The sequence below is a fragment of the Acomys minous genome (genome assembly GCF_964271855.1).
Source record: "Acomys minous genome assembly, chromosome: 15".
In the NCBI taxonomy this organism is placed as follows: Eukaryota; Metazoa; Chordata; class Mammalia; order Rodentia; family Muridae; genus Acomys; species Acomys minous.
The window spans coordinates 60,172,245-60,193,123 of record NC_140497.1 but is presented as its reverse complement, the minus strand read 5'-3'; positions in this window follow the sequence as shown (position 1 = coordinate 60,193,123).

Genomic DNA, 20,879 nt, shown 5'->3' with positions numbered 1-20,879 from the left:
GACCATCAATCTATCCTACCCATTATCTATGCATTCCTTTTAAAAACATATACAAGAAACTAACTAAAGCTTATTCTATAATTAAGTAATTTAGTATCTAATAAGATTTATAAGTGGACCAACTACCAATTTCTATCTCCGCCCACCGTGAACAAGTTATAACGGATAGCTTTCATATGACTAGAACTGGACATCACTTTTTCAAATGAGTTGTACATGTGTAATACATGAAGTAAATGTCACACAAAATGATCTTAAGTTTCAACCTACATACAATATACAGTTTTAAGTTTCTATCAACGTACAATATACAATTCATAAAGCAAAAGTTGAATAAAAGTCTTAAATTTCCATCAATCTACAATACCAATGTAAAATATTTGAAGCTAGTAGATTCAATAATCTACTTTTTATTCTATAAGCCTATGTCCTCCCTTATATCCCTCCCTTATTTCCTTCCCTTACTTCTTGGACCAAAGCTATAAACAAAAAAAAATTATTTGTGCATATAAACAACTTTGTTATCGTGTCCATTTAACAAAGTAACATTAGTGCTGTTACATCCCCAGCCTTTGACTTTAGACCAGGTTGCTAGTACCAGAGGAGGATTCCTCCCAGCCACACAGGCTTTACTTCTAAGCTGAGACGGACTGGTTACCCCTGTAACAGACTTGCCTGCTGTTGCACCACTGGGCGTAGCTCATCTGGCCTGTCAGTTGTGTTGCACCCAGCATTTACATCTTGTTAAGACTGTCGTGTTTCTCCCACAACAGCGCTGTCTGGCGCTATGCGGAACAGTCAGAAGGGATGAGGTACCAGCCCCATTATAGTTTGTTTTGTTGCATCCTGCAACCAATGCATGCAGAGAAGCTGGATGTTTAACATTTTTAATTCTCTCTCCTCTCTGTCTCTCTCTCTCTCTCTGTGTGTGTGTGTCTCTGTCTGTCTGTCTGTCTGTCTGTCTGTCTGTCTGTCTCTGTGTGTGTGTGTGTGTGTGTGTGTGTGTGAGAGAGAGAGAGAGAGAGAGAGAGAGAGAGAGAGAGAGAGAGAGAGAGAGAGAGAATGTAAAGGTTAAAGGATAACATGGTGGGAGTTAATTCTCTCCTTCTCCCTTTACATGGGTCTGGGGATTGAGCATGGGCCACCAGGCTTGTACTATGAGCACCTTTATCCACTGAGCCATTCTGCAGGCCCAAAATTAGATGTTTTTTTTTTAAAGTAAGGACTGAATTAATGCAGAACAAGGATATTGTACAGGAGATTTTGGCATAACATGAAAGATCCAAATGGATGATAAAGGACTTATCCCGTTCATCCACCACTGTAACTTCATGGGCAATCTCAGGCACCCAGGCGCCCCTCGAGAGCACCTAGGATAGTATTCTCATAAATCAGCTCTGACACAAAAATCCTTATTTTTTTTTCCTCAAAACAAAAAACAAGAAAACAAAACCTCAAAAACAAAGACGAAAAGTTCAAAACTATATTGGAGAGAAACAGCTCACATACAAAAGAAAATGAAACGTTGTTCAACTCCGAACTGCTAAATAAACCACAGATAGCAGTTTATAGCTACAAAACTAAAAATAAAACTGCAGGGCTTGATAATCACAAATTGCCGCCAGATGAATGGATTGTGTACCCTTAGGTGCGTTAATCAAACCATGGGGGAGATGGTAAGAGGTGGTGGGTCCACAGCGGCCTCGCTTGTTCAGGGCTTGTCTCACAGAGCACGCGGGGCTTTGGGTTGCTGGCAGGGACATGAGCCGTTGTACTTGTTCTGGTGAGCAATCTGTTATTTCTTGGAGAAATGGAGAACGATGCGTAGAATGCATATGCCTTTGGACCCACAATGCATCCCCAGTCACATGCCCTCAAGGCACTCTTCAGCATGTCTGTAAGAGCTCATATTAAAGGAACTCTCCTTTGTTTTCTGACATCATTTGCCGTAGCAGAGTTTCGGGGGACTTGTCTGTCAGGATGGGTTTGGCTGAGTGAACCATAGTGGTGATGGGGTAAAAGAAATTGCACAATGGGCGTAGTTGAAGAAACTAATTGTACTCACCATTTTACGTAGGTTGATTTTTTAAAAAAAATATAGCCCAAAGAGCAAGACTGAATGCACGGACTTGTACCTGATACCATATATAAAACAAAAAGCATGAGATAGGATCCTTCACAGTTATATGCAGACATAAAGATTTATGTTATAAACAGGACAGGAAGGAAGTGGACGTGAGGCTGTGCAGGATATGTACGATGGAGAGGCATATGAAGGGACTGTGCACAGGTCCTGCTGATTTCCTGCCCCCAGCAATGCGTTGTGAGTAGAAAGGGCTATGCATGTTTAGGCGGCAGAGAAAATCCATCCTTTCCCTAAGCGCAGGCTGAACAATTTATGTACTAATTCACTTTTTAAAATTGTATATTTTTTTAAATTGAGGCTGTGATTTTTGTTTCATTGAGCACCCACTCTGTCTTTGGTACAATTATATAGCTTTAGGCTCCATGAATACAGCTATGGATGGGCAGATCCAAAGAATAACAATTAACATGGTTACCAGGTCAGAGAGTCATTACATCAACACAGTTAGAAGAAATTTATTTTGCCTTTATCTATTTTGCGTGTATACGTGAGGGTGCACGTGTGCCACGGTGTGTGTGTGTGTGTGTGTGTGTGTGTGTGTGTGTGTGTGGTAGGTCACAGGACAATTTGTAAGAGTTGGTTCTCTCCTTCTACTACCTCGTACGTTCTGGAGATTGAACTCAGGTAATCAGGTTTGGCGCCAGGTGCTCTGATCTACTGAGCCATCTTGTTGACTCTATACAATTTTGATGAAGATTGCCAAATTGTCATCCATAAATCTATATCACTTGCTAATTTTCTTTAGGGATTCTTAAACACAAGAGCAGTTTTAGGTTCATAGTAAAATTTTGGAGGACCTTCAGATATTTCCCATATACCCCCTGCCCTGTCACATCCATAGTTTTCTCCATTATCAATACCCACACCGGAGTGTTAAATAGATAAAGCTACATGGCCACACTGTCACCACCCACAGCCCACAGTTACATTAGGGTTCACTTTCGGGTGCCCTACATACTGAGGATTTGGAGGAGTGTGCACTGCCACCTAGGCAGGCACCATTGTACTAACACATAACGCATTCCATTGCCCTAAACCCCCCTATCCGCTACCTTATCCTCTCTGCCTAGCTCCCAGCAAACTGTTTCCGTAGGTCCCCGCTTTGCAGATGTCAGGTGGCTGGAGGCAGGGGGCACATGCAGTCCTTTTCCACTGACACGCCCATCCTGTCGTCATAGTTCATCCCCTCCATCGCTGAGCTGGCCACGCGCGGGCCACAGCTCGTCCACTGTTCTACGTAAGTTCCCCGCTTCTGTTTTTATTTTTATTTTTATTTTTAATTTTAATTTATTATTATGTATACTGTGCTCTGCCTGCATGTACACCTGCAGGCCAGAAGACGGCATCAGATCACATCACAGATGGTTGTGAGCCACCATGTGGTTGCTGGGAATTGAACACTGAACTCAGGACCTCTGGAGGAGCAGTCAGTGCCGTTAACCTCTGAGCCATCTCTCCAGCCCCTCTTCTGGTTTTTTTTCTTTCTTTTTTTTCTCTTCTTTCTTTCTAGCAGTTATAATGAATGAAATGCTGGAAGCTTCTACGCTCGGCAGAATGGCGGGGTCAGGAGATTAAATACCTAAAAAACTTCACAGGTTGCCAATAGTACTCTTCAAAAGCCCAAGTCAATTGGGTTTTAAGTTAGGAGGATATTCAAAACGAGGTATTACTTGGCTACACCCCAAGTATTTGTCTGAGTGATGTTAAAAGGATTATGAAAGGGAGAGAGGAAAAAATACCAAGGAAAGGTGGTATTGCTCACACTGCAGTTGGGGCGCTTAGCCTTGCTGGATAGAGAAATGGAACCGCAGATCCAGTGAGTTCCTGTCTAAGCAGGGCGGGCCTTTCCCAGGTGGTTTCTTTCTGGCTTGCTCTGGCCTGGGAATTTCCTCCTCCTGGGTCATTTGCAGTGGGTTGGGTACCAAGCACCTGTAGTGAGGGAGAGGGGAAAGTCCACCTCGCCTTTATTACTTGTCCATTGTTCCTCTTTGGCAGGGGCAGCCATCTGTGCCCAGCACTCTGGTCCCCCGCTAGGCCTTTGGTCAGCCAATCGCAGGGGGCCCTGCTGGCAAGGCCCTGGCGGAAACAGGATGTAAGCCTCCAGGCTGGGCGGCTGAGGTTGCTTATCTGCGGTGGTCAGTAAGGGGGAATAGAAATTGTCGCCGTGACCTTCCTTCCTTGTGGTGTTTGAAAACCATGACCCTGCTCCACTGTGTGGAGCCAGTGGGGGAGGTCCATCAGAGTCCGGGAGAAACATGAAATGCGTGTAGTTTTCCCAATCGCTCACTTCTATAGGGATCCGGTTAAAATTCCCTTTCCCGCTATTTAACATCTCTCTGGCAGACCCTTTAATTTTCTATGTTCTCCCAGTTACAAAAACTTCAGCCCATTTGAGTGTCTGGCAGGTTGGGAAAGAGGCCCCGGGAGACCCGTGGCTGGATATATCTGCCCCGCCAGTACATCACCTCCAGACAGAGGGGTCCTTAAGGACAAGGACTGGAGATGAGAGTGGGATAGAGGATTAGCCGGCCCTGAGGATTAGCCTCCCCCTGCCCAGAGTCTTTCACAGTGGGGTGAGTGAGTCTTGGGGTGGAACACATTTTAGGATAGCGTCTCTCTGTCTCCTCCCCAAAACAAGTCCTCATCACTCCCTTCAGTGTTTTCCAAACACCGTCCCACTCTCTGAGCTTCCGCTTGGAGATGCCGGTTTATTTATTTATTTATTTATTTATTTATTTATTTATTTATTTATTTTGCCCTGGTTGAGTAATACTGGGCAGAACCAGAAAGAAGGGTCCGAGACATAAGGTTCTGCGTTTCGAGGCCGGAGTCAGGAGTGATCCCCACTTGTTGCTCTGTTGGGTCTGGTTTCATCTGGTTCTCCCTGTTGCCGGGCGGGATAATTTGTGTAGATCACGTGATAGGAAGCCTAGCGAATACCACTTATCCTCCTCCGGATTCTGCTATGGCTGCCGAACACTTTAAGGAAGGGACTTGTGTGGCGCTCCAACCCCCGCCCCCTCACCCATTCCCCTCTCCTCGTCCTCCTAGCTAGGGAGCCCTTCTCCCCTACCAAGTGACCCCAGCCTATCAAGTCTCATCAGGACTGCCTGCATCCTCTTCCTCTGTGGCATGGTATGGCATCCCACCAAGGGGAAGGGATCACAATGCTGGCAACAGGGTCTATGACAGGGACAGCCCCTGCTCCACTTAGTAGGGGACCCATCTGGAGACAGAGTTGCCTTAGGTCGGAGTGAGGGCCTTAGGTCTTCTCCATGAATGGACCTGTTTGGTGCATCAGTCTCCACCAGCGCCCCTGGCACAGATTTGTTGGCTCTGTTGGTCTTCTTGTGGCGCTCCTGTCCCCTCTGGGTCCTTCAAGTCCCCAACTCACCCCTAGGACTCCCTGTGCTCTGCCCAAAGTTTGGCTGTGAGACTCGGCTTCTGCTTTGATCCCCTGCAGGGTGGGGGTCTTTCAGCGGACAACTATGGTAGGCTCCCGTCCTGTTCCCTCTCTTCAAGGACTTCCAGTGTCTGTTCTATTTGTCCTTCTGAATGAGAATTAAGCATCCTCCCTAGGGCCCTCCTTGTTACTTAGCTTCTTTAGGTCTGTGGCTTGTAATATGGTTATCCTGTATTATATGGCTGATATCTGGGTTACTTCACTCAGGACGATCTTTTCTAGTTCCATCCATTTGCCTGCAAATTTCAAGATTTCCTTGTTTTTAATAGCTGAATAGTATTCCATCATGTAAATGTACCGCAGTTTCTTTATCCATTCTTTGGTTGAGGGACATCTAGGTCGTTTCCAGATTCTGGCTATTACGAATAAGGCCACTATGAACATAGTTGAGCAAACGTCCTTGTTGCGTGGTGGAGCATCTTTTGGGTATATGGCCAGGAGTGGTATCGCTGGGTCTTGAGGTAGAGATTGATTTCCAAAGTGGTTGTACAAGTTTCCCCTCCCATCCGCAGTGAGGACGTGTTCCTCCTCCACTTCCTCGCCAGTGTGTGCTGTCACTTGAGTTTTTGATCTTATCTCCTGGCATTCTTAACAAATGATTTCGTTTCTTCTTTGGTTTCTCCTTTGAAAAGGGGGCGGGGTGGGGTGGGTGGGGCCGGACAGATTGCTCAGGGTTAAGGGTGCTTGTTGCTCTGTGGAGAATTGGGGTTCAGTCCCCAGCACTCATGTTGAGTGGCTCACAATCGCCGGCAAGTCCAGCCTCAGGCTTTCTGGTGCCCTCTTCTGGCCTCCGTTGGTACTTGTGCACACTTGCAGAGGGCATGGGGGTGGGGGAGGGAGAGAGAATCCTTTTCTTTAAGTGCAGAGGACTTGTCTTTTCTTTTTTGTATTAGGTATGGGACCTTTAGAGAATACATTGTGATGGTATGTCAGTGACACGCACAGTGGATGCGTACCCACTGCATTTTAGATGAAGCTGCTTTTATTGTTCAATGCAATTCAGAGGAAGAAATGGAACGTTATAAAAGTTGAGTCCACTGATGAGGATGTCACAATGAATTTGTGACTTTAAACATTTTAAAAAGTAGAAAAAGATTTTTCTTTAAAAGTTGTTTTAGGCCTTTGAGTACTGTTAGAGTCTGAGTTCAAATTTAGGTTTGTTTGAGTCCAAAGCCTCCCACCATCTTCCAATTATGCCTCAGTGAATCAAGCAAAAAGGAAGTCACCTGCTGCGGACTCTAGAGGACCTGTTTGCAAGGCAGGGCTTTGAGGATGCTGCGGAGGTGTTCAGGACGTAGGTTGAAAAGCCAGACCACAGTTTAAACGTGTGCTGAGGACCTGGGTTTGCTTCTCTTGGTCTGTTTTAGATCTACCTCCCAATGCTGTTGGCTTCACGTGTGGACTAGTCTCCCCCAGCCCCTCTTCTCTCTGTAGCTCCCTCTCCCGTTCCCCACCCTGCTTCTTCCCAGAGCGCTCCTAGAAATGACTGCGCAATTAGTATCTAAAGATAAATCACCAAGAAGGACATCAGACCTTCTTGAGTTGGGGTGTACCTGTGTACACGGTTGCTCAGGTGGAATTTGATAGCTGTGGTGTTTAGATTAGGTCTAGGAACTCTAGCCGTACCCTACTGGGTCTCCTGGAATGCTTGCTTTCAGGGCCCTTGCTTTTCCAGAATGTTCCCTCTTGGGACCCAGGTGCCATGATGTGAGGTCCCAGGCGTGTGTGTGATCCACAGCTTTCCCTGAGCTTCCAGTTGATAGCCAGCGTTATCTAGAAGTGTGGGTGTGTCTGTTTGGCCACCTGCCCCAGTCAAGTCTTAGATAACTTCACGTGTTAAACTTAAAACACAGGAGAGATCGTGAGCAAGAGTGACAGCGGTGTGAGAGAGAACAAAGAAAACCCTTGAACCAGAGTTTTAGGGTAGATTTCACACAGGCATAGATAGCTGGAAAGCCTTTCTGAGGCAGGAGGATGGACTCGTAGGTGAGCAGTGGTGCTCTGCTCTGGGACTCTGGAACTTTCTGGCCTGGTAAGCCCATGGTGTATTGAGATGTCTTCACCTGTCAGAAGGACACAATCATCTCTCATCTCCCTAAGGATTCTTGTGAGAATTAAATATGACAATCAGCGGCCAGCACTTAGTTTTTGGCCTGGCATTTACTAAGCAGTGGTTAAGTGTTGCTTACAATGCTAACTGTTGAAATCAGTGGTTTAGTAAAATCAAGCTAAGTTTCTCCTAAAATATCAATGATTATCATTTTTTCTTGATTTTTGCTTTATACTTTTTTTTTCTATGAGTCTTTATCTACCAGGTCCTTGAAGCTAAGGCATGCGCAGTTTATGGCAGACCTGTCCTGTTTTGGTGTCACAGTTTTCCATCTCGGGGCAGATTTTCTCAGTTGAGGTGATTGTTTTCAGGGGTGGGAGGCGTGAAGAAATACGAGTCTCTATTCATCCATTTATGTTTCGGCTTCGGATGCCCTGTCAGTGTTGTTTTCCCTCCAGACTCCTCCAGGGAATTGGTTTCCTTTACTTACAGGGCAGAGGGAAGCAAACAGGAAATTGATGTCTTAATAACGATGACAAGCAAGGGTCACTGGGATGAAGACAAAAGCTGACTCTTCGGCCGTCCTCTGCGGTTTCTTAATGACCTGTTGTGGTTCAAGGGTCTTCGGCCGCTTTTCATAAAAGGAAGTCAGACCTTTGTCAGGGTTGTCGGAATGCCAGGCAGAGAACCGTGCTGCTCTGAACAGCAAGCGCTTCCTGGCTCCTGTGACTATGGTAGTGCTGGGGACGGAGAAGTGCCACCGAGGTGTGCCAGGACAGCTCCAGCCTGCTCTCCCGTGTGTCCTGTTCATCCTTAGAGTTCAAGCTTCCACAAGGACATGGCCTGAAAACTTCAGTTTGCCAAGTGGTGCCGGCACACCTAATATGTTTTTGGTACTTGCATTGTTTCTGTCAGCCGGGATCCTGATTGGGAGAAGTCGTTAAGTGACTGGATTTTTGATTTTTTTTTTCTTCTGTAGAGGATTAAGAAGGATCCCAGGAACTTGTGCTTGCTAGGCAAATGCTCTACCCCAAGCCCCATTTTGTTTTGTTTTTGTTTTTGTTTTGTTTTGGGTTGAGACACAGCCTTGCTGTGCAGCTCATGTTGGCCTGGACTCTGTATCTTTCAGCCTTGGTTCTGGGCTGTTCTTCTGTGCCTGGTAATAGGGCAGGATTGAGGACTGGAGCTGGAAATTTTGCGTTGTCTCCTTTGATCGCTTGAAATACATGTGCTGAAGACTATGCGGTTTGGGTCATTATTTTGCACATGAGAGAAATCTAAACCACAGTAATCTAGAAGTGGATTTTGCCATCTGATTCATCAGGGTGACACATTCTGAGTTAATTTAGAGTAGAAAACATCCTATTTTTATATGGGATCTCAGTTATTAGGAATCAAGCCTGAAACTGATGCTTGTGGTATGTGTTTTCAGGATTTTTACACTTCAGTATAGTGCAGCCTGCCATTGAACACACACACACACACACACACACACACACACACACACATACACATTCACACTCACATATTCACATTCACTAACACACACACGCAGACATTAACAGCTCATATACCACACATAAAAACTCTCTCACACACACACTTATGTATCTTCACACACACATTCAAACATAAGTCACACATTCACATATACCTTTAAGCATACACAAATACATTCACATAAATTCATAGCACCACAAACTCTTGTACACTCACACACACTCAGACGCATTCTCACATACTTAGACACTTACACACTTACGCACATACTTAGACACACACAAATACACATATACTTAGACACACACAAATACACATATACTTAGATATACACAAATGCACAGATGTACTCTCAGACATATACACAGTGTCCCCTAACTCATCTACACACACTCAAACACACTCAAGCACACATACCCATATCCTGAGATGCCCTCTAACATGCAAACACACTCACACACATATCATCACTTGATATACTCATCTACATGCAACACAAATACACATTTACACATTAACAGACACACAAACTCATGCTCACACTCATACCCATATCCTCCCACACAAACTCTCACACACTCAGAATCTCATACACACTAATTCACACCTACTCAGATTCACACCCACATTTACACTTCTATGCAAACATTTACACACACCAACACACATTCACATATACACTCCCACACAGTTACATACTAAGATACACACATTCACATACACACTCTCAGATACACACACACACACACACACACACACACACACACACAAACACTCACACATTAAGACTCACACTCACAGTGAGACACATCGACATACACACACATTCTCATACACACACTCACATTTAGACACATACGCCACCCTGACCAACACTCAGACATAAACACACTCACACACCCATATACAGTCACTCTCACTGACACACCCAGGTACACTCACTCTCACTGACACACCCAGATACACTTACTCTGACTGACACACCCATATACACTCACTCTCACTGACACACCCATATACACCCACTCTCACTGACACACCCATATACACTCACTCTCACTGACACACCCATATACACTCACTCTCACTGACACACCCATATACACTCACTCTCACTGACACACCCAGATACACTCACTCTCACTGACACCCATATACACCCATTCTCACTGACACACCCATATACAGTCACTCTCACTGACACACCCATATACACTCACTCTCACTGACACACCCATATACACTCACTCTCACTGACACACCCATATACACTCACTCTCACTGACACACCCAGATACACTCACTCTCACTGACACACCCATATACACTCACTCTCACTCACATTTTCAGAGCACACACATTCAAACACCCACATACTTTTCACACACTCACATGTTCTTTTCCTCTCTTGCACACCCATACTCCCCACACACTCGCATGCGCACGCACACAGACACACAGACACACACAAAGACACACACACAGACACACACACACACACATCACTGCTTGATGATGGAAGAGAAGATTTCTATAAATGCCCTTATTACTTAAACCGTTTTGCCCTCTGTGTCCATCAAATGGAGGTTTTCCAGATGTTCTGTTTGCTTATGTCTTAAAAGCCAACTTAGCATCCACTCTCTTGACTTCTCTCCGTTTCCTGTCTGCTTCTGAGGAAGAAGACCTCTCGTCTTCCGGGTTTACTTTCACATGTGAGAGAACGGGCTGAAGCCTAGAACATGAGCAAACCCCGAGTCCTGGCTCGTGGGCGTGAGCCCCGCGGGTGTCAGTGGCTTCTGTTGTGCCTTCGCCATGAGTAATTGGTGTTTTTGAACTCCCAGGCATCTGCAATGGTATGAAATTGTAAATTTTAAATAAAATCTCTGGAAATATACATTTTCCAGCAGCAGATTTTTTTTGACTTGACAGTTGGCTAAAAAGATTTTAGTCTGAATTCATCATTGTGATTAGCACATATATTTATAGATGTATGTAGTTATGCATAAAATATATACACGTGTGTACTTTTGAGCCAGACTCTCGCTGGCCTGGATCGCATTATGCAGCCTAAGCTGGCCTTGGATTTAGGATTCTCCTGTCTTCGTGTCTCAAGCGCTAGGATGATAGGCCTGTGCCACGTGGCTGGCTATGCTACGCCCCATTGATCTGGAGGAGCTATGCCTACATCAGCTATGACTCTTTGGCACTACAAGAGGGGGTTGGCTTGTCACCTCGGTACACTTCTCATCAAATTGATTTCCTTGTCAGAAATAAACCTCTTTTGAGTGATAAGCGACAAATAAATAAATCTATATATATGTGAAGAAGAATTGCCCTCTGGTAAGGAGGAGGCAGCTGCCAGCCTCCAAAGGCTGGACTTTTGGGGTTCTGCCTTAGTTTTCACACTGAGGCTTCTCTCTAGCCAGTCTGTACCCAGTTGGTGACTGGAAATGACAGGAGGGCAGAGCTGGGCATGTCCGGCCAATGTGAAGCCTCTGAGTAGGGCACCCATGAAGCCTGCTTGAGACCTTAGCTGGGCTCGCTGTCATCTCGGGTTGTGGCTGTAGGGCCCCTTTCCCTCCCTGCTACCTTTCACAGGGGCCAGCTCAGGGCACAGTCTGAGGTGCTCACAGCCCCATCCTGCTCCCCTACTCTTTTCTTTGTCTTTCTTGTTCACCCCCAACCCCCACAGGTCTGAGATTTCCAGGTCCTCTTCAGCACGTGGACCAACCGCACACACAGTTGAAAACACATGAGTAAAAACACAACAGCAAGCACTGAGCTCATTTTATGTTTGCTAGTGGACAGGTCAACACTAATTAAAAATTATTTGGTCTGCATGTTTGGCCTGCATGTGTGTATGTGCACTGCACTATGCTTGTGTCTAGAGCTTGTGGAGGTCAGAAAAGGGCATCAGATTCCCCAGAGCTGTAGTTATGAAAGGTTGTGATTTCTGTGTGCTGAAAACCAAGCCTGGGTCTTCTGCAGGAGCAGCAAGCGCTCTTAACCACTGAGCCATCTCTCCAGCACCAACTAACAGCTTAAGAAAGGGTTACAATGAAAACATTTAAAAAGTGGAGATGCTGTAATCTGAGCACTTAGGAGGCTGAGGCTGGAAAGTCACGAGTTCAAGGCTAGCCTGGGCTCTGTAGCGAGGCTTTTCTCAAGACAATCTAATACTTCAAATGCCAGCGACGAAGAGAACAAAGACACAAGACAAAACAAAAAGGAAGACAGTCCATCCACACGCTTAAGTTTTGAGGAAGGGAGACTGCCATTATTTTTCATAGCTTACTTCACCTTTTTGACAATCTTGAGGGATGATGAGAACAGAACCACAGGACCCACTACGTGGGTTTTAAAACTGATTTTCCACGCAACTGAATAACTAACTGAAGGATTCATGCCAACTAAATTCACACCCAACTATGGCAGAGATAAAATTCTAATTTATGTTTATTTTTAGAAGATTGATTTGTAGGTGTGGACCTCAAGTGTGAGGGTATGCCACATATGTGTGGGTGCCCACAGAGGCCAGAAGAGGGCATCAGATCCCCCGGATCTGTTGTTAAAGGTGGTGGTGAGCTGTCCAGGTGGGTCCTCTGGCAGAGCAGCGAGTGTTCCTCACTGCTGGAGTCAGCTCTCTGCCCTGCAAGTTAATGCTTATAACAAGACAGACATCTGGGCTCACCAGTCCACCGATAAAGAAAGGCATGCTGGCCTGGAGTGGTGGCGCACACCTGTAATCCTAGAACTCAAGGAGGCAGAGGCACGGGCGGATGGATCTCTGTGAGATTGAGGCCAGCCTCATCTACAAAGCAAGATCAGGCTACACAGAGAAACCCTGTCTTGAAAAACAAAACAAAACAAAACAACAACAAACAAACAACAACAACAACAAAACAAAAAGGAAGAAAACATCCATAAACTAGTATGTAATATTCCATGACAATGACTTGAAATTAGAAAACTCATGTCTAGCACCATAGATCTATATGTGTATTGGTCCATTTTCTGTTACTGAAACAAAATACCCCAGGCTTTGTAACTTTTTAAAGGAAAAAAAAAACACCTATTTATTTCTTTAGTTTTCGAGGTAGACTCACATTATGTAGCCCAGAATGGCCTGGAACTTACTGTCAAAAGAGAGACCTACTTAATGTGCAGGTCTGGACATTGAAGACACAGCAGGGGCACTAGCAGCTGGACTTTTCTGAGGCTTTTGTGGCAGAAGCTCTCACAGCAGCAAGAGCATGTAGGAAGAGAGAGAGAACACTCGGTCAGATCAGAAGCCGAAGAGCACTTTGGGGGGTTGAACTCAGGCTTTTAGAACAACTTGTCTCCTGAGAATTAACTCAGGAGTCCCAAAGAACTTCCTTAATCCATCTCGAGAGAGCCTCCAGTGACCTAATGACCTCCCACTAGACCCTGCTTTTTAAAGATTCCCCCCACTGAAAACCAAGCATCCCGCAGTGAACCCTGGGAAACTCTCAAGCTGTATCTAAGTCATAACAGTTTTCTTAAAAGAAAAACTATCTCCTGATTGTGATGCTTAACTTTAGGTGACAACTCAGCAGGGCTATGTCTTTTCCCAAAGTCACACACATGTGTACTCACTACGCTAACGGACAGCCCAGCTGTGACTCCCACAGTGCTGTGGTCCTTGCCCTCAGTGGCACTACTCTCTTCCATAAATTTACTTGCACAGGAATCTTGACAAACTTTTCAGAAGGTGACTTCAGTTGTTTGTCTATGGCTGTGAATGTGACTTGCTCACTGTGATTCCCTGTGGCCCATAAAGGGGGTGAGGGGGACATTTGGAAGCCACATTCTATCACAGAGAGCGCCAAGCACATCATTACCTCGTAGTTTTCTCAGGCTTAAATAACTGTCTTGCCTTTTTAGCATCTGTAACTATTTTCACATTTTTTCTTAGTCCTGTTGTAGGAATTCCTTCAAACTCTATATATAGTTTCCATAAATTATATGGAGAAATAAATCTAACCGGTTCTTGTTGTAATAGAACTCACAGTTGTTACTCTTTAAAAAAAAAAAAAGATTTATTTATTTATTATTTATACCGTGTTCTGCCCACTTGTACACCTTCAGGCCAGAAGAGGGCGCCAGATCTCATTACAGATGGTTGTGAGCCACCATGTGGTTGCTGGGAATTGAACACTTGTACACCTTCAGGCCAGAAGAGGGTGCCAGATCTCATTACAGATGGTTGTGAGCCACCATGTGGTTGCTGGGAATTGAACTCAGGACCTCTGGAAGAGCAGCCAGTGCGTTTAACCTCTGAGCCATCTCTCCAGCCCCACGGTTGTTACTCTTAACATTTGGGAAGGCATTTCATGTCAGCTCTCCAAAGCCAGTGAAGAGGACAGCGAAAAGTTGAGGCTCAACGGAAAGCCCAACTTCAGGTACCTTGGTGGCCAGAAAATGAGAAATTTCAGGTTTTAAATCTCTTGACCATATCACTGCCTGATGGACAAAGGGCCTCCTATTACAGGAAAAATCACTGATGGAAACCATATTAAGTGAACTAGCTCTAAAACACAATTAGATTAAGAGATCCTTGAAGGGAAGAGGTGTATATGCCAATCTTGGTATTTCTGGCAACAGGCCACATACATACAAATATGTGCATGTGTGTACATGTGTACAGATATGATACTTGCAGTGAGTGAGCAGCGTCAACTAGAAATAACATTTTATTCTAGCTCTTTCTACCTCAAGTTCCAAAACCCCTTTCTGCCTTTCTATCACTGCACTGTGTGCATGTAGTCTGTATTTAGTTATAGGTGAATAGCTAAGCTTACACATGTTTATCAGGTTAGGGGGATAGCAGCTTAATTACCACGAGTCAGAGATGACTGAGCGTCTGTTCCAATTTTGGCTGCAAGCTCACTCTTTGGAAGAAGAAACACCACATTTTCTAATTATTCCAGACCCAAAGGGGAAGCTATCTGGGTTTCTCAAAAAATTATTATTGTCTGCGCGTCCTCCTCTTTGGGGACGTCGACTTGTTTCCCTTTGTCTTTTGAGATCACTACACTGGGTCCCCAGAGGACATTGACGTTGACAGAGAAAGACCAAAGGACCTTTGGTGACTTCACCCAAATGTCATAACAAAAGTTAACGCTTAGCATGCTTCTGAGGGATTGACTTTCAAGCAGGAACTGGCTTGTTTTGGAAACTCCCCTAATGACATTGTTATTATTTCTCGTGAGCGATTAGGTTGATAGATCAGTCCCACTTGCAGATTAGTGCAATCTCTGTGGGCAGGAGCAGGGACCGTTCAGAGCAAAAGCAGTGTGACCCGGGAAGCTTTGGTCTAGCTTTCTTCTCGGTGAAAATTGTCGTCTTTCTTATAATTTTTATTGGTCTTAGACTCCCCTCAAATAATGTTTTCGTAGTAAGAAGACCTGAAGATCTTGAACCATCTCTCATCCTGGCACAATTTTTATATTTTGTTAAATTTGAAGAGTAAATTTTCGAAGAGCAGCTGATGCTTAGAAAAGGTCAGGAGACCCGCAGATGCTGGCTTAGAAGCCTTTTAACCGTGCCCTGCACACTGTAGGAGCCCAGGATGTCTGTTCTGAGTGCTGAATGGGTAATGTGCATCTGGGGACAAACACTGTAAGTCACAGGTGCCACTGGGGCGCAGTCGTTCATTCCTGACCTTCTGGTGCCTTCATCAGGGCGCCTTGGCGCATGCTAAGATGCTGGCTTGCCCGGAGGATCCCTATAATTTAAAACTGTGATTTTTACCATCTCCTCACACTCCACAGAGGTCAAGAGGCCAGATAAACAACTTCCTACAGCCACTGCGACATTGGGCACACGCCCGCAGCAGAAAGCGTGTGCTGAAGAGATAAACACGTCAGGTTGTACGTACCCACACACTTATGCTTTTTTTTGTGTCTGAACTTGACCCCTTAGCAATTACTATTAAAAACAGGCCTGGTGCTAATGAAGAATTCAAATGCAGTTGTGCTGACTTGAAATGACCAGCACTCCCAGGAGGCCAGCTGTCCACACAGGTTTTGAGTTCAGCTTTGATTCTGTAAGCCTAGCTCAGCCTCTTATCTTTGTTTCCTCCTGGGAGCTATCGTATCTGATTGCGGCCAGCGTCAGCTCCCTTCTGACTGCCTCCTTGACTAATGTGGGCCATAAATTGTTCTCTCGAGGTTTACTTACTTGTATATGACTATTCTCCAAAGTTTCCCTTACTTTGTGAGGTCTTGAGGATGCTTCCAGCTCTGAGATTCTGTGATATTCTGGATAGAACTGATGTTGGTGGGCTATTTTTATTTTCTATGAAAGAAGTCACCAGTCTGGCATCTGCTGTTTGACTATCTTTTATGGTTCTTGTAAATACTACTCATGGCTCAGAGCAGAAAACAGATTTTTTTTTTCTTCCTGCTTAACACTTTAAGAAGTGAAGTTTAGGGAAGAGATCTGACTGCGCAATATTTGTTCATTACGAAGTGAAGTTGGGAAGGGCTTCAATAAACAATAAATTCAGCAAAGACTGGCTAATTCTAAGTTGATTCTTCTATCCAGCAAACCACGGTAGCTTGGTTCCAAAAGCTGCCAAGCATCATGTTGCTGATTGTCTCACTTGCTAAATAACCCTCAGATGTCATTACTCACACAATATTTCTTTTATCCCAAATGCTTTTCATTGAATCATGTTTTGCCCATGCATATTATCCTTATCTCTCTGATATTTACATTTCAATCTCCCTTCTTTTTTTAAATATCCATGGATATGTGTATTGCCTTCTGAAATTTCTGTAGAAAAGAAAACCCCCCCAAACCTGCTTGGTTCCATTTCCCTCTGTGGAGGCAGAGGCAGCACGGGTGGTAGTCAGTTTTGCATTGAACCTTTACCGAGTGGGTGCTGGTACCCAGGCCTGATATTTGCACTTCCCCTTTGCCAGATTGCTTGGGGAGCACTTTACAAGATCAGAGCATCCTCTGTCTCTTGATTAGCATTCAGAGGAACTTGGCAACAGGGGATGGAGCCATGGGAGGGAGGCATGCCGCTGCCTAAATGGAGGAAAGCCACTTCATGGCTGATAAGCGCTGCAGTGATAAGTCTCAAACAGCCCTTTGGCCCCAGGAATCACAGAGCAGTCCTCTCTCAGGCACTCATCCACACATGATGAACTTTTACTTTTCACAGCATCATCCGAGGGCAGCCACGAGGGTGAGGACGTGTCTGCTCGTGGTCTGCACTGGATACCTGTCAGTTGGTTTACAGATAATTGACAGATCCCAGGGTGTTTTGGAACGCACTTAAGACCAGAAACAGAGCAGCAGGAAGCCCTAAGAAGTGGAGAGGGCTCCCAGCAACAGGCGTCACCAGTCTACAGCAGAACACAGTTTGCTTGCAGAAAGTCCCAAGGATTATATGATAAAGGCTTAGATTTTAGATTTGCATAAGCCTATGCAAGTGCATGTTTGTTTTTTTAATTTTAAGTTAAGAAATATCACACTTGTCACCATGAGAGAATTTAATGAAACTCTAAAGATGACCCGCAGAGCCAGAGCCCCCCAGTAAGGGGAGAAAAGTCCAGGGCATGAGGTTAATGTCAAGTGAGGTTTTGAAGGTACTCATTACATGCATGTGGGCTTTCAGGGGTGTCATGGTGGCACAGGATGTCCCTAAGGATGAGAACAGTAGCTGTCACATCTCGGTTATTACATACCCCCCTGAGTGAGTAAGAGGCTAACCATATGCTTTACTGAGTCTCATACCTGGTATGCTTCTTGGAAGCCGACGTGAGTTAAACTAGCAACAGGTACCCAACATGATGACACGGCTGTGAAATGGTTGCCTTAATGCGAGGTACAGAGTTAAGATCCACTTAGCATAAGACAGATGGTTACCACATGTTACATGTTCCGCTATGGTCTGTGAGGAGCAAGAAAGATGCGTGCACTGCCCCTGTCTGTGAAGAGTTTTGACTCTAACAAGAGGGCTTTAATGAAAGACTTTTGGACAGTAGCGCCTTTACAGAGTCTAGATAGTACCGTGTTGAACTGTCTGTCATCCCTGTCGGGGATGCTATTCTCATGGCCGGTCTCATTTAGCTTGAAATGGTCCATGGCATGAAAACTGAATCAGGGGCTCCTGGTGAAATCAGATTCTTCAGAAAGATTTGATACATTTTAGTTTAACTGTGCTTAAAAAAAAAATGGGAACATGCAGCCGGGCATTGTGGTGCACGTCCGAGATCCCAGCACTCAGGGAGGCAGAGGCAAGAGGATCTCTGTGAGTTTGAGGTCAGCCTGGTCTACAGAGCAAGTCCAGGACAGCCAAGGCTACACAGAGAAACTCTGTCTCGAAAAAACAAACAGATGAACAACAAACAAAACCAATCAACCAATCAAATGAACACAACACCCTACCCCACCCCAACACACAAATAGTGAGAACACGGAGAGGCTGGGTCTGATGTCACAGACTACACAGATAATTATGCTCACCCTTTGCACAGGCTGCTGGTTTTAAAGTCTGCTGAAGCCCCAGGTCCTGCCAACAGCTGGCCTGACTTCTCTTCAGTGAGAATAAACTTCTATTGCACAGGTTCTCAGACAGATGCATCTTGACCTGAATTCTACTCCACATCAGTACGTTAGCTCCCATTGTAGATCTATTGTTTTTTAAATTACAAATATTATCTGTAGGCCCGGCTAGCAATCAATTAAGATGCAGACATTTATTATATTTTAAAATAGCCTTAGTTAACCTGGGGCAGGGCAGATCTCAATCCTCTAAATTGCCTCCCATATGGGACAGGCATGAGATCCCTGCCTCAATCCCATGCCATCTGTTTCTAATAACTTCTATCGAGCTACCTCCCATCCGTAATCCCATATACTTGCTCATGTTCCTCATCTGGGCCGGATTCTCCATCCACGCCGGCCATGTGCTTCTCCTCCAGCTAAGCCATGGCGGCCTTCCTCTCTTCCCTTTAGGTCTCTCTCCTTCTCTCTTTGTGGTGGTCCTTCTTCTTCCTCCCAGAATTCCTCTCTCTCCTAGCCCCACCTGTCTCCTCTGCCCTGCCCAGGTGGGATGGCTTTTTATTAAGCAAAAGGTTGGGTCAGAGACAGCAAGCAGTAATTAGCATAAAAATACATCAGACCACGCCCCCAACATACGTCTGTTGCTATCTTTCTCAAAACCAACCCAGACCACCACCGAAATGAGCCTTCTTGGCTCGTACCCATAATCTGCCAAGTATAATAAACGTGTCAACTTACTAATAATATTTAACACTTCTCGAGCCTGGCATGACGGGCCTCTGCTCTTCACCTACCTACCACCCAATATCCCAAGGAAAAGACACTTAGCCACTTGTCTAAGGCCTCAAAGATAGTACGTGCCTAAGTCACAGAATCAGGAACCAGAGCGTGTGCTTGGAACTGAAGGCCCATGCCACTTGAAGTCAGTACAGTGGGTGCCCAGCAACCCCCTGAGTCATTGACATAACAGTTCCTACCAGTGTACTGCCTACACCCTCCAGCTACACTCCGTGCCCACACATCACTCTTCAGACACCCTCATCTTGTCAGTCGGGAAGACCCTCACCCCAGCGCAATCTTCGCCTGCTGCCTGGGAGGCTAAACTCAAGAGTCATGGCCCCCTTCTACCTTCAAGCTCTCATAGTTGCCATGGTTTCACTTTCCTTGGTGAAACCATCAGATTTAGTGAAAAGCCTGGAAGAACTAGATCGATTTGAAAATCTTCTAAAGCATGCAGTTTAAGGCATCACACTGAACTGTTAAAAAGACAAGTTTAAGTGTGTGTGTGTGTGTGTGTGTGTGTGTGTGTGTGTGTGTGTGTGTGTGTAAGTGTGTGTGTTTCCTGGGAGCCACTCTTTTCTTTCTTTTCAAGGGGTGAGGAGGGGACAGGAGGAGTAGCTTCTGTCATTTCAGGGCAGTTTACTTTCTGATTCTTTAAGAACATAAGCCAGACCTCGGCCACACGCCCTATAGAGAACAGGGCCAGGGGTGGAGGGTGGCCTATGACATCTAATCCACCCAGAAGGATTTCAGATTTGATTAGGCTCTTGGAATTCAGCTTGAGAAAGAGTCATTTGAAAAGCCGGGCAAAACAGAGGCCTTGCCCCTGACTCTTGGGGTGGAAGGCAGGTCTCTGAGCAGGAAGTGCCCTGATGTGCTGACAATGAGGAAGCAGGCCGTGTTTTTGTTTATTTTCTCATAAAGTGCTGATGAACAAATGAAGGAGTGCGTTAAGGAGCTCTGAAGGCAAGCTGTGAAAGGAGATTGGGGTTTATCAGCCTTTTAGCCAGGTTTCCTCTGGAAAGAATGCTTACACATGCAGGTTCTGTCTGCACGTCCTCGCCCACCCTGGCGCCCCTCCCTGCTTGCGTCCTCTGATAACTTCGAATGCCTCAAAAACCAAGTCAACCCTTTGTGGCAGATGGGCACGTGCTTGGGGTCATAGGTTCCTGGATTATAGAAACAAAATGAATGAGAGATAAGGCCTGTTTCCACAGAGCAAATTAGCCTCCTCCCCCAACCTTTTTTTTTTTTCTGTTTATGCTGGAAGTTCTAAATTAATTGCTGACATCCTTTAAAGAGATTGATTAAAAATCAAAATAAAACAAATAAACAGACAGACAAAAATCAGAGCAACAACAAAACACACAGAGAATGGAACAAGGCTCCTTTGGGGAACA